Below are 12,681 nucleotides of genomic sequence, written 5' to 3' on the forward strand. Positions count from 1 at the left end.
ATTTTCAGCCCTATGTTTTACCTTATATCAAAAAAGTATTGATTGGGTCTTTTCATTTGATACCCCACACGTGAAAAACAAATGTCCAGCCCTTTTCACATGTACCGGGAGGCACTACTTCCCCGTTCCCGCCAAATTTCATGAGAAATGGTTTAGCCGTTTCGGAGTGAATTGGATGTGACAGACAGGCATCAAATTGATTCTAATAAGTTTTATTTCACGCAAAACCTTAAAAAGTGCTTATTTACTTGAAAAATGTAGGACTCTTTCAAGAAATATGAAATGGGTGGGAAAAGTACGAATTTGAATGAAAAGCAAATAAATTGTTACTCATCTCAGTCACGATAGTTACAATTCTGAGCGTTGCGCACAAACTATTATCTACCTATCTACTGCTAAATTTCCCTATGTCAACTAGCATTTACAGAGTTAGCATACTTATACTGGCAAATCGACTGTAAAAGGAGCAAGTTTATCGATGCAAATAACTTTGCCATAAGTTTCCACTTACTATAAATACACTACTCCTGAAGTCAATGTGACAAAATCAACTGGTTGCATAATTATTCTATTTGTCAATACTACGGAAAAGGATTCAATTGTAATTTATATAGTACAAAACAATCAAATTGAGTAAAATTGTAGGTCATTAGCCTACGATTAAGGAGAGAATTGAATTATTAAGTGCGTTAGTGATCTAAAAATAATTAATTGTCTGAGGACATTCACCCATTTATATATAATTCAGATAATAAGCATCGATTTTTCACTAACGAAGGGAAAATAACTTGCTTTGTTACTTGAATTACAATATTAATCACATCCAAACGGGAATGAACGGTTATACATATTTTTATAAATTGTTCATTGAATGCAAAAGGAGGATTGGGAAACTTTGTTGAGACAGATAAATATTTTAATAAGAGTACTTTGTTTACTGCTTTTAATGTTTTAGTAACAACTATAAATTTACTATTTGGGTATAGGATAAAAATGGGCTAATTTCATGGTCAGAACACAAATGGAAGTAAACTTCCCAAGGATGAATGGAGTTCTATTGTCGGGGTTTACTGTGGGAAGTTTTTATTGGAACGAGGAGCGATTCCAAATATCAAGTGCCGATAATGAGACAAAAAGATAAAACTCGAAAGAACTATTAAATTTCATGTATATAACAATATCTTAGAGGAGAATAGATTGGCTGTTCTAAGACGGCAAGAACCCAAAGTTGGATGGAGTATAAATTTGAGGAAGCGGGCACGGGGAAATAGGAAACATAGAAAAATTATAAAAGGCCCACAAGCACACACAATTGACAATGGAAGCGGATAAAGAAAGAGAAATGCTTTTCGTAGATATAAAAATAATCTTGGAACCGAAAGTTTCTTTACGACCCTGTCAGTAAGGAGAGGAGACAAAAGGATGTAAATGTCATCTTCATGCAGTAACAAACAATGAATATAATAGAGACAACATCATAAATTGAATTAAAAAGAAGATGATTTTTAAGCCTGCTACATTCTACTATCTTCAAAAAGGATAAAATGGAACAAAGAAACACTGACTTGGTCCCAGATAATAAATAACATTAAGAATTTGCTGCGAAAATGGGGTTTCAACCAACGAATGCTTCTTATTAGGGACACGAGTAAAATTATTTGTCTACACCCGCATCATGAAATACATTAAACAAATCAGGAAACCGGGAGCTAAATGTATCAGGTATGAAAGGTTTTGTGTATTGTTTAAATAAGCATATTTGAGGAGGCATTCGTCCCATTTGTACCTAGCTCGTAATGTTTATGCATACCATTCGCATTGGTACGAGGGTTGTTTCAGAAATAAGATTCCCATATTTTTTCAGGCACAAGGAATTCTTTATTTGAAAAAAAAAATCGAATACAGCATTGGAAACGTTGATCTTCACACTATTTTCCTACCTAGTTGCCATTTTTTTCTACGACGAGTAATCCACTTTTGCATTCCTGTCTCAAAGAAGTCCGCCGCTAAACAAATGAGAAACCTGGAAACTTCGTTTTGCAACTCGCCGTCCGTCCCGAACCGTTGATCGCCTAGGTGCTCCTTCGACTTTGGAAACAGATGCAAATCAATGGGTGCAATATCAAGGCTGTAAGAGGAATGGGCAATGACTTCCCAACCAAATCCCTCGTTTGTTGCGAGACATGCTGACGTGGTTAACTGCTTATCAAGTTTATGCCCACAAAAAACTCAACAAGTTATTGGAAAACCTTGAAAAAGCTCAAATGGGCAATCCAAAATGGTCGTAGGGGAAAACTCACCAAAGGCGTAAGACTGCACCACGACAATGCCCGCTCGCATGTCTCGCAACAAACGAAGGACTAAATCGAGGGAATTGGTTGGGAAGTCATTGTGCAAAAGTGGCAATGGCGACTATGTATAAAAATAGTTTAAAAATCAACGTTTCCAATGGTGTATTCGTTTTTTCAAGTAAAAAATTCCTTGTGCCTGAAAAAAATGTGGGAACCTTATTTTTGAAACAACCCTCGTATTATACCGACATTCAAAGGCTTAGAATGGAATAAATTTGTACAAAAGTGAAACTTTGACCTATTATAACTCCGTTAGTAATATTGCGATTTCTACCAAACTTTGCAGTTTCATACCCTACAGATATCATGTGCATCGATCAACATATTTTTTCAGATGGCATTTTATACCTGAAGCGCCGAGCTTCCGGTTTCCGACTTATTAAGTATACGCAGGGCCTAACAAAAGTTTGGTAAATTGATACTTTCATGAGTTAGGACAATTTCATAAATTGTAGGTTGTTTGTCATAGTTTCCTTATATTATATGAGGAATTTCAAGAAGATCAGCGAAAATGCAGACCAGTAACCCACATTTAATGGTGCTATGCTTGCACAAGTTCCGTCACCAAGAAAACAGGAAATTCAACGCGTCAATCGCTATGGTTTTCTAATGCATCCTCTCTGAAAACTGTGTCACTGTGGTTTACAAGATTTTACACAGGACACTTTTTCCGGTTCAACAGGTTGAGCTGGGCAGGTCACTTAATCCGTATGAATGAGGATGATCCAGCCCAGAAAATGTTTAACGTCAATATCTATGGTAGAAAAAGAAGGCGAGGCAGAACCTACCTCGATGAAGCGATGGCGTAGACCAGGAAGACAGACGAGATATCGAATTGGTGGAAATTGGCGCAAAGCCGGTGTGTGTGCAGTTCCTTATTAAGGATACCGATTGTTGCACTGTTGATGATAATGATAGGAAATGTAGCCCCAGTGAAAATAGACGAATATCCCAGATTGACCCAAGAAATTATTGCTATCGGGCTTGAATGCCATGGCTGTGTCAAGAACATTTGATCTCTAAGATACACGGAAAAATCTGCTGGATGGGTTCCTCGGTAGTTTAAATAACGCTCAAAAGGAGGCACGTGTTCATTTTGCTAAACATTTCCTAGTGAAATTTCGAAACTGCGAGTCGTATCATCTTCGCCAAACTCGTTACAGTTGACGAAGCTGGGTTTTCTAAGTACGGTATGGAAAAGAAACAGTAGCTCATGTTATGGAGCCCAGAAGCTTCCAATCCGCCCGTCAGGGCAAAGAAAGCAGTGATGGTGTCAATTTATTCCATCAAGGCCAAAATTGTTGCTGCTATTTTCGGAATTGGTCAAATAGTAAATGCTTTTCATAAGCTTTAAAAAATTTGCTCGCAGGCAAGTCAAAACAGGAACCTCGACATTACTTTCTACACCATAAAAAAATACTAGTTCACACTTCTGAAAAAAAAAAAGATAATTTGTATTTTGCTCTTAGGCAACGAAGGAATTAAGAAGCTTCAAAAAGTCAGGAATGGAATACTTCGAAACGTGGATCTGCAAACTCAAGGTGTTCGATAAATTTACCGAATTTTCGTTAGTTTGTAATGCGACTTAGCTCTCCCCAGGTCTTTCTGAGAAGCCTCCATTCCCCCTATAGTGTCTTGCGCCACGTTCTTTTAGGATGATTCATTCGTCGGTCAATCTTGGATAGTAGGACAGCAATGCATTTGTAACCCTTTTTTAGAGTGTAGTCTATCCACTGCCAATTCTACCCTCTAATCACTGCACTTGGCCCGTAGTATCGGTGCATACCTGGCTCGTACGCCGACTCAGCTCTTCGTTCGAAATTTTCTCAGGCCAGGGTACTTCAATGATAAGACGGAGACAGATATTAACGAAGGATTGGAGCCTTTGAGTAACAGTGGTGATCAGCTTTCATGTGATACAATAGCGCGGAGAGAAAGTGCACAACAATGGAAGAGCTCTGGGTCTCTGGAGCCGTACATATTTTTATTGTCCCTTAAGAAATGGGGCATGAAACCACTGTTTCCTACCGCCTTGAAAAAAATGGTGTGATGATATCGTCTATAAATAGCCAATGTGAGGAAGAGGAGACGGTCTTCATATAGAGCTGCCGGGCCCCCACAGATCTCAGACGAAGATACCTCGGTAAGGTTTGTTTCAATGAAGGATCTGCACTCTCTGCCTTTGGAAGATGTGCTCAAATTCGTAAAAGCCAGCGAACGACGTAGATGGGAGGCCATTGGGTAGACAACTTTAGGGGGACAGTACAATGGGCCTAACAAAGGTCTGAGTACTCGGAGCTGCGACTTCCCTATTTAAGGGGGTCATCCCGTGTGTCGGGTTGGAGAAATCGATTTTTTTTGCATGAATTGTATCTATATATAGTGGAGAATATGTGGGCAAAGGGATTTTCCGATATTCCGAGTCGTTCAGAAATTACAGGATTAAACAGGTAAGAAGTTTGCAGCCGCGGCTAGAGTGCTCGATGAGAAAGAGCATCGAATCTTTTTTTACCTGTTAGTTTTTTACCTGAGCCTCATAAATTCGAACACAGGTATAAATATAAAAAGATGGAAAACCAATCAATTGTCTAAACTTACTTGCTGTTTGGAATAAAAAGGATAATCCAGTCTAGAGTGAGCACTGAAAGGCTTTCAAGCTATACTCAGTTATATGATATTTTGTTGTAAGTATTGTGCGGCTTGTGTGTTCAGTAATTTTTTTAAATGGATCGTACGAAGGGAGATCGCTTTAACGTTCAACGTCATGCCCGCACTAAAAAACGAGTATTTCATGGGAGTCGATACTTATCAGAGAAGAAAAAGGACTTCGCATCAACATCAGCAAAGAAACTTTTAGCAAGTATGGACATGGATGTTCCAGTTGCGACAAGTTTTGTATATTGTATATTGAATTTTGCTGGAGTTTTCTCCGGTATTTCTGCAAATAATAAAATATAGTAAAAAAGGAATGCGTAGGACATGTCGAGAAAGGAATGGGAACGCGGCTTAGAAATACAAAGAAGGATCACAAAGACATTGGTGGAAAAAGGGCTGGAAAACTTACTGACGTCGACACGCAAATTCGGTAGAAGGAATGAAGCAACAAATTTGGGCAAGTTTCTTCCATAAATGTTCTACAGACGAAAATCCTCAGCATCAAAATTGTCCAGCAGGCGAGGACAGTTGGTGCAAATGGCGCAAAGCGGAAGCTAAAGGAGAACTGGATAGTTTCCACCACGAGAGGGCACTGAAGAAATTCAAACAGTCATCAAGCCAATCTACGAAGATTTGTCACCAGATGTTTAGGAGCAGAGACCCAGAATAACAATGAGTCGTTAAATGCATTGATCTGGACTTTCGCTCCTAAACACCTTCATTCTGGGGCCAAGGTCGTAGAAATAGCCACTTTTCTGGCTGTAATTATTTTCAATGAAGGATTCAATGGCATTCTCCTAGTGACAATGGGATGTCAAGTTCGTTACATATGTCAGGTTTATGCCGACCGCCGTACTGAAGTACGAATTTGGCGGTCCGAACGACGATCGACTGACCCCGCTAAAAGAGCCAGAATTGAAACCAGAGAGCAACAATCGGCCTTACAAGACTTTTTTGAAGAAACGGAGGGTGCTCTCTATGGACCAGGTATAGCAGATTAATGGTGAGTGAAAATTTTACTGTTGATAATCACATTTAAATTTTCAAATGCGTTTTTCTCGAAACTGCATCTTGAAAATCGGCTGTCACCATAGCTCAAAATCTATCCAACCAAATTCTTTGAAATTTTCTTTAATACATATTTCTACGGTCCGCAAACTAGGATAATTGCAATCGGACGGGTCGTTTTTTTTATTCATAAAAAAGCCGTAAAAAAACACCAAAATCCAAAAAACTCACTTTAAAACTCCACCAAAAATTTACCTTTTAATATTTTCTAATTATTCTAGTTTGCGGCCCGTGGAATATTGTCCACATTAAAATGCCGTTTAGTTTTTTTTCCTCAGATGAACACAGCGCTCTCCAGCGTGGCAGCAGAAAAACACCTTTCTTTGGAGATGGGTGCATAAATTGACACGTATTCCGAAAACTAGCTACGATATCACATATACTAGAGATATCGATAAACATATGGTGAAAAAATCACGTTTCTATCTTTATCCAGTCCTCCAAAATAATTTTTCAAAAAAAGGCAAAAAAACGGCCTTCACACGGGATGACCCCCTTAACTAAACTAACTTGGCGCGCAAGGTAGGCGAATTGTTCAACATTCTCGATGTTGTCTCCGTTAATACTGATAGGAAGAATGCGATTGCCCGTCAGACTGAGAGTTTCGATTTTTTTTGGAGTATATATTCAGTCCCAATTTGTTTGGTTATTTTTCGAATCCAAAGCTATTTCGTCAAGGCCCATGACTTTGTGAGAGAGTAGACAGATGTCACCGGAATAGTCGAGGTATTTCAGGAAAGATGTCATAATCTATTGAGGTCCCCCACGTCCTCCGGAAAGGGCAGTATTGAGAATTTCGCCGATAACAACAAAGGAATAGTACCGATGACAGAATGCAATCTTGTCGAACTCCGCTTAGAACTTCAAGTTTCTCTGGGAGTTCAGCTCAACACGGGAGATTTTGCTTCACCATAAATTGCTCTGATAATAGCTCTCCGGAATATCGCTGGAAATATGAACGGCGGACACTGCTTCAAAATGAATAGTGAAGGGTGTTGATGTGGTCAGTTAGGAGGATCCAGAGTGGAACCCAGTCTACCCTCTCTCGATCAAGTGTTCGAAGTGTTTATTAATGCGTTCCAAGATAATTTTAGCTATAATTTTTTTCAGCGGCAAGGAGCGCATAAACAACCTTCAATTGTCGCAATCAAGATAGATGCCCTTCTTGGAAATTCTAATTTAAATTAAATTTCTTTGCTTTGTTACACAGAAGATAATCAATGAAAAACTTATAAGAAAACGTTTAGTCCTAAGTCCTTCGAAACTCCCTTTCTTGCCCTTTTGGTTGGTCGAATGATGGAAGTTACGTACAACTAATCGTTCCTCCTATCAATTCCTTGCACTGATACTTTTCAGCCTTTCAAATTTTTGTTTTCTATCTCCTGCGACCAACTTATGAGAGTGAAAATGTTGGCAATGCAATTGGAGAGTGAGTTTTTAAGGTTTTGTTTGTAAAACAAAACCTTATTAAAATCGGTTTACCGTCTGTCTGTCTGTCCGTCTGTCTGTCTGTCTGTCTGTCCGTCACACGCATTTTTCTCGGAAACGGTTGTAGCGATTGGCACCAAATTTGGTAGAAAGGTGGGAACTGTGAACGCTCACGCATATAGTGAGTTACATCCTTTTACGACGAATTTAAGGGGGGGTCCCCATACATGCAAAGGGAGGGTGTAAATTTTTTTTTCATCAAATATAGTCATGTGGGGTATCAAATTAAAGGTCTCGATTAGTACTTTTCGAAGCCAGTCTTAGTTTTGACATTTGTTGAAAAGGTAGGGGGTGCGGGGGGTTGAAAGTGGTCATTTTTTTAAAGAACCCATTCTCAGAAACTACCCAACCGAAAAATCTGAAAAAAATCAGGGGGCTGTCACTATATGGTGCCTAGGCTCCGAAATACCCTCCATACCGATACCTGTTCAAATAAAGTTAATAATAGTACATTACTACAATTTTTAGTAATTGACAAGAAAACCCCCCTTAAGTTCACCCTAGAATCACAAAATTTTACAACAATATAGGCTACAGCATAGGGCATGATCCTGCCAAATTTGGTGAAAATCGCACTATTACTAACAAAGTTATACTAGGTCAAATCTGCACTCCTCTGCAAATTCAAGACTATGAATGTCAACATCACTTGAAAGTGGCTATTTTCACATAATATATGCATATTTTACGTGCTACATGCTAATGGGACAAATGCACACCCAAATCTCTTTATAAAAGAAATACACAAAACCTTTCATACCTGAAGCGTCTAGCTTCCGGTTTCCCGACTTGTTTTTAGTTGAAACGCAACTATACGCACGGGAATATTTGCACAAGTGTCTGGCTCGTCAGAATGTCGAGGTTTGCTATTGAACCTTATTGTTATGTAGATCTGTTGTCACGCGACAAAAACATTGTTGGGAAATGCATATTAGACATTTAGATAATATCGTTTAGCACTATTTATGACACGACCGTTAAGAGGAAATGTCGTGAAGATCATGAAGCTAACGACATTCATATATGTATAAAAATTGAAAATGCAGAATCACTGAGGCGTTCATTCAGGTTCAACATTTCCTATTAAAAATTAGCAAAATTTCTTTGAGAAGTTTAAAATCATTTAATTTCCAGAGCTTAAACCTGACATTCAGCATTTTCGCCGACATACAATTCCAACTTATGCCGTTCCCATTATTCAGTGCAAAATGATAAGGTAAACTGATAACTCTTAAACTCATGATTAACAAAAGCGTTTATCGTAAGCTTCCATGTTTTCAATGTACAATTTATTAATAAAACGTGTTTATTGACACAATACCAGCATGAAATGTACACTTGTTCCACTCGCCTCAGTGCTGAGAAGTATTTTAATTTGCACATTTCAATTTTGTTGTGAAAAAGATCAAATTTACGAGAAAAGTGTGGAAAATTCAGTTCAAAGAAACCAAAGCACCATCTTATGGGTTGAATGTTGCGATACATTCAATTATCACTAAGCATTTTTTCACCAAGCTGCGAGGCATAGAGTGAAGAAAAATAGAAATAAATAGTATTTATCGTAACGGGATGTGTAGGGGTGATATGAGCATTATATCGAATTTGCTCAAAGGAACAGATATCATTGCATATACTCGTATCATATTGCCATAAGCAAATTTACCAACGGCTCAAAATATGAAAATATTTATATAAAATCCGAACTATGTTTATACTTGTGGGATAATATCTTAAGATCTTGTAGCTTCACACTTTATTAAGGCAATGCGACGCGATATGAATTAAAGATAAACTTCCAAAGGCGCTATATAGCATTCTTGCGAATATGAATTTGCTTTGCATTCCTTCGTCCGAAATCGGTTAACAGAAACGTATGATAATAACTGCGGAGCTTGATAGTGGCCAACAAAGTGTGCATTTAATGAGCAAAACTGAAATGGAATTTGAGATAATGAGAGCAATCAACCTGCCATAAAGACGTACACAATGATTTGTGTTTACTTTTTGATTGCCATCCATACAACCACTAACGACCTTGGAATATCGTATGAAGTAGAGCAAAAGATATACGAGAATGAATAGTTATTTTTGTTGCGGTTGTGCCTATTCGAATTTTTTTTACGTTATTGCATCAAATAGAGCATTAAATGGTCGCTCCCTCTCTTTAATACTTTAATAGGTTTGAGGCAGATATCGTTTGATTGTTCAATTTAGGTGTTGAAGATTTAAATAGTCTCAATTTGAAATGATTTGATATTATTAATTAAATAAATGACTATTATTCATCATAAGCACTTCCAAACTTATCGTAATGTCGGTTACTTGGCAAACGCTTTTGTGGGAGAATTTAAGCAGTATCGTGTCCCTTGTATATAAGTTAGCAGAGTTACTTGCAATCTATCTCCGAAGAATGTAAGAAATCGGAAATCTATGTATAGTGACAATGAAAGTTTCATCCGTAAACTGGTTATAAAGCATTTAAGGTCAATTTTGAGAGAACACGTTACAGACAAAAAAAAAGAAAGACTTTGCAGGTCCTGCCTGAGATGGAGCTATAGTGTAGGCCAGAATGATAGGCAACTTTTGGAAATTTCGAATTCGATGCAAAGCCGGGATGTCTGAGATTTCTTACTAAGGCACGCCTAGATCGGATACCAGTTGTTCGTCGTTGATGATGATGTTACAGCCAAAACCAAAAAGTGCTCAGAAGAACCATAGATAATTATGCAACCGTCAATCGTCAGTTTAACTCTTTCGACTCGGCTGGCGCAATGCGCACGAGAGGACTCTTTCAGGTTCAAGGAAGACGCATTTTGAACCAATGGGTAAGCATACCAGCATATTCCATCTCCTTCAACCTTGAAAGGAACTATAAGGGGCAGAACAATGCTATTCTAACCGACAACCAAGCGGCTTTTAAGGCACTTAGTTCCTACTATGTAAATTCCAAATTGATATGAGAATGCCTTAACAAACTGAACACGCTTGGCTCGTTCAATAAGGTCTGGATACTCTGGGTTCCAGGACACAATGGGTTAGAAGGCAATGAGACAGCAGACGAGCTGGCAGGAAAGGTGCAGCGACGCCGCTATACGGGTCAGAAACATTTTGTGGGGTCGGAAATGCGTTCATGGCTACGACATTGGATCATGAAGAGCTAAGGGATCTTTATTGAACGAACTTACCAATACTACTTGCGAACCCAAGCACTCGAAAGATTGTTTAAAACTCATCAAGAAGAGCCTCCGGATCATAGTAGGAATACTCATTAGCCACTACAGGCTAAACTATCACCTGGGGAAGCTAGCGATGTCTACAGCCACTGTCTCCAGATTCTGATGAAACCTCCACATATGTTCTGGGACAGCGTCCGGCACTTGTGCATAGTGGTTCAGGCACCTGGGAGAGTATTTAACACCAGATGCCAGGTTGAAACATTTGAAAGTAAGGAACATAATAAAGTTTCTGTCGGTTAAGGGTTTAAATGATATACTATAGCTTATAGGCATACTATAACCAGTAAAGGGGCACAATTGTTTCTTTGAGACGCAGTGCGAATTCTCTTGATAATATTATCCAGGATACATCCCAGAAGTTGATGGAAAGCCACATAATCGAAATTAAATGTAGTGTAGGGAAGTACGTAGTGCTCAACGAAATTGAAAGCTTTGGAGAAGTCATATAGATTGTGTGGAGTCTTTTCTTTTAATCATATTTCACGACGAAATAACTATGAGCAATGTTTAGGGATCTATGCTGCTCATTCTTGGATGACCGAAAGCATCCTTTTGCATACCTTTCGAGAGTTTTGTAGTGCTGTCATTAAAGCTTTGAACCTTTGAATTCTTTCAGTCAAGACCGATTGACATGAAATTTGGGGTGGGAGTAGAGAGTGGCATAAGAAACAAAAGTTATACAGCACCGATGTGCACCAAATTTCAGGTAATTACATTATTTTGATCATTATCCGTTATTATTTATCCCATCGGCTTCTATCATACCCCATACCCTCTTAGAATCGACCATTTGATCGATTTATGTGGTTATTTCGAAAAAAATTACATTCCGGAGGTTAGGGGTGCCACACCCCTCCCGGGGGAGGCGCACAGCGACGCTACATAACTTTTGTTTCTTATGCCACCCTCTACCCCCTCTTGACTCAAAGAATTCGGAGGTCGCACCCGATTTTCAGCTTTAATGACTGGACTATTCGTGATATTGAACGATTATAGTCATGCTGGGTATCAAAGGTTTCGATTAGTACTTTCCCAAACCAATCCTAGTTTTGACGTTTGTTGAAAAGGCGGGAAATGTGGGGGCCGGAAGTGATGATTTCTTTAACGGGCCCATTCTTAGAAATTTCCCTACTGAAAAATCAGAAGAAATCATGAAGCTGCCCCTCTACGATGTCCAGACCTCAAAATGCTCTCCACATCGATATCTACTCAAATTAAGTTGATAATAGTATATTAGTATGTTTTTGTGGGAAATTGACTAGAAATCCACCCCTTAAGTTGAACCTAGAGTTCTAATATAGTCTATAGTATGAAGCATGATATCCCCAATTTAGATCAAAATCATACTATTACTAATAAAGTTACAGTAGCTCAAAGTTGTCTTTTTCGTGTAAATTTACTATAATTCAAAATACTAAATATCAATATCAGATTAAAGTCAGTAATTTGACATGCTAAAGATACATACATTGCAGGCTACGTACAAATGAAACAGTTTCGCAGTCAAATATACTTACAGAAGAAACATACCTGAAGCATCTAACTTAAGGTTTCTTGACTTATTTATTTATCCCAAACAAAAAATTATGCTTTACCCTAGCTTGTGCTTGATATTGGCGGTTTTAAATTTGATATAATACGCGTTCATGTTGTGCTTGGCATTGTATAAAAACGAGCGATTTCCATCTGTTGTCAGATGGTGGGCACGCTGCTTCCAGGGCAGAGGTGAGGCAGCGTTTGATGAATTGCCTCCTTTAGAGAGTAAGTTGCTTTCCATTGGTCCGGTCCGACATCAAGTAGATGTCTACTTAGGACCCCCCATATCCGAAACAAAAGATCTTTTTTGGTTATATACGAACCTGACTCGAAATATGGGGATATCT

General features: G+C 38.5%; 1 protein-coding gene across 3 annotated transcripts in view; it reads right to left on the bottom strand.

Annotated features, from left to right (window-relative positions):
- Positions 1-12,681, bottom strand: part of LOC119658449 (telomere length regulation protein TEL2 homolog) — a 43,592-nt gene that overhangs the window by 20,130 nt on the left and 10,781 nt on the right. Inside the window, exon 1 of one of the 3 annotated variants that reach the window (XM_038065855.1) lies at positions 9,226-9,449. The exons of the other annotated variants lie outside the window; for them this stretch is intronic. The gene's annotated coding sequence lies outside the window, so the exon portion shown is untranslated. Of the gene's footprint in view, positions 1-9,225; positions 9,450-12,681 lie in introns of those variants that run through there. 3 annotated transcript variants of the gene reach the window in all.

Source organism: Hermetia illucens, chromosome 5 (assembly GCF_905115235.1).
Source record: "Hermetia illucens chromosome 5, iHerIll2.2.curated.20191125, whole genome shotgun sequence".
Taxonomy (NCBI): Eukaryota; Metazoa; Arthropoda; class Insecta; order Diptera; family Stratiomyidae; genus Hermetia; species Hermetia illucens.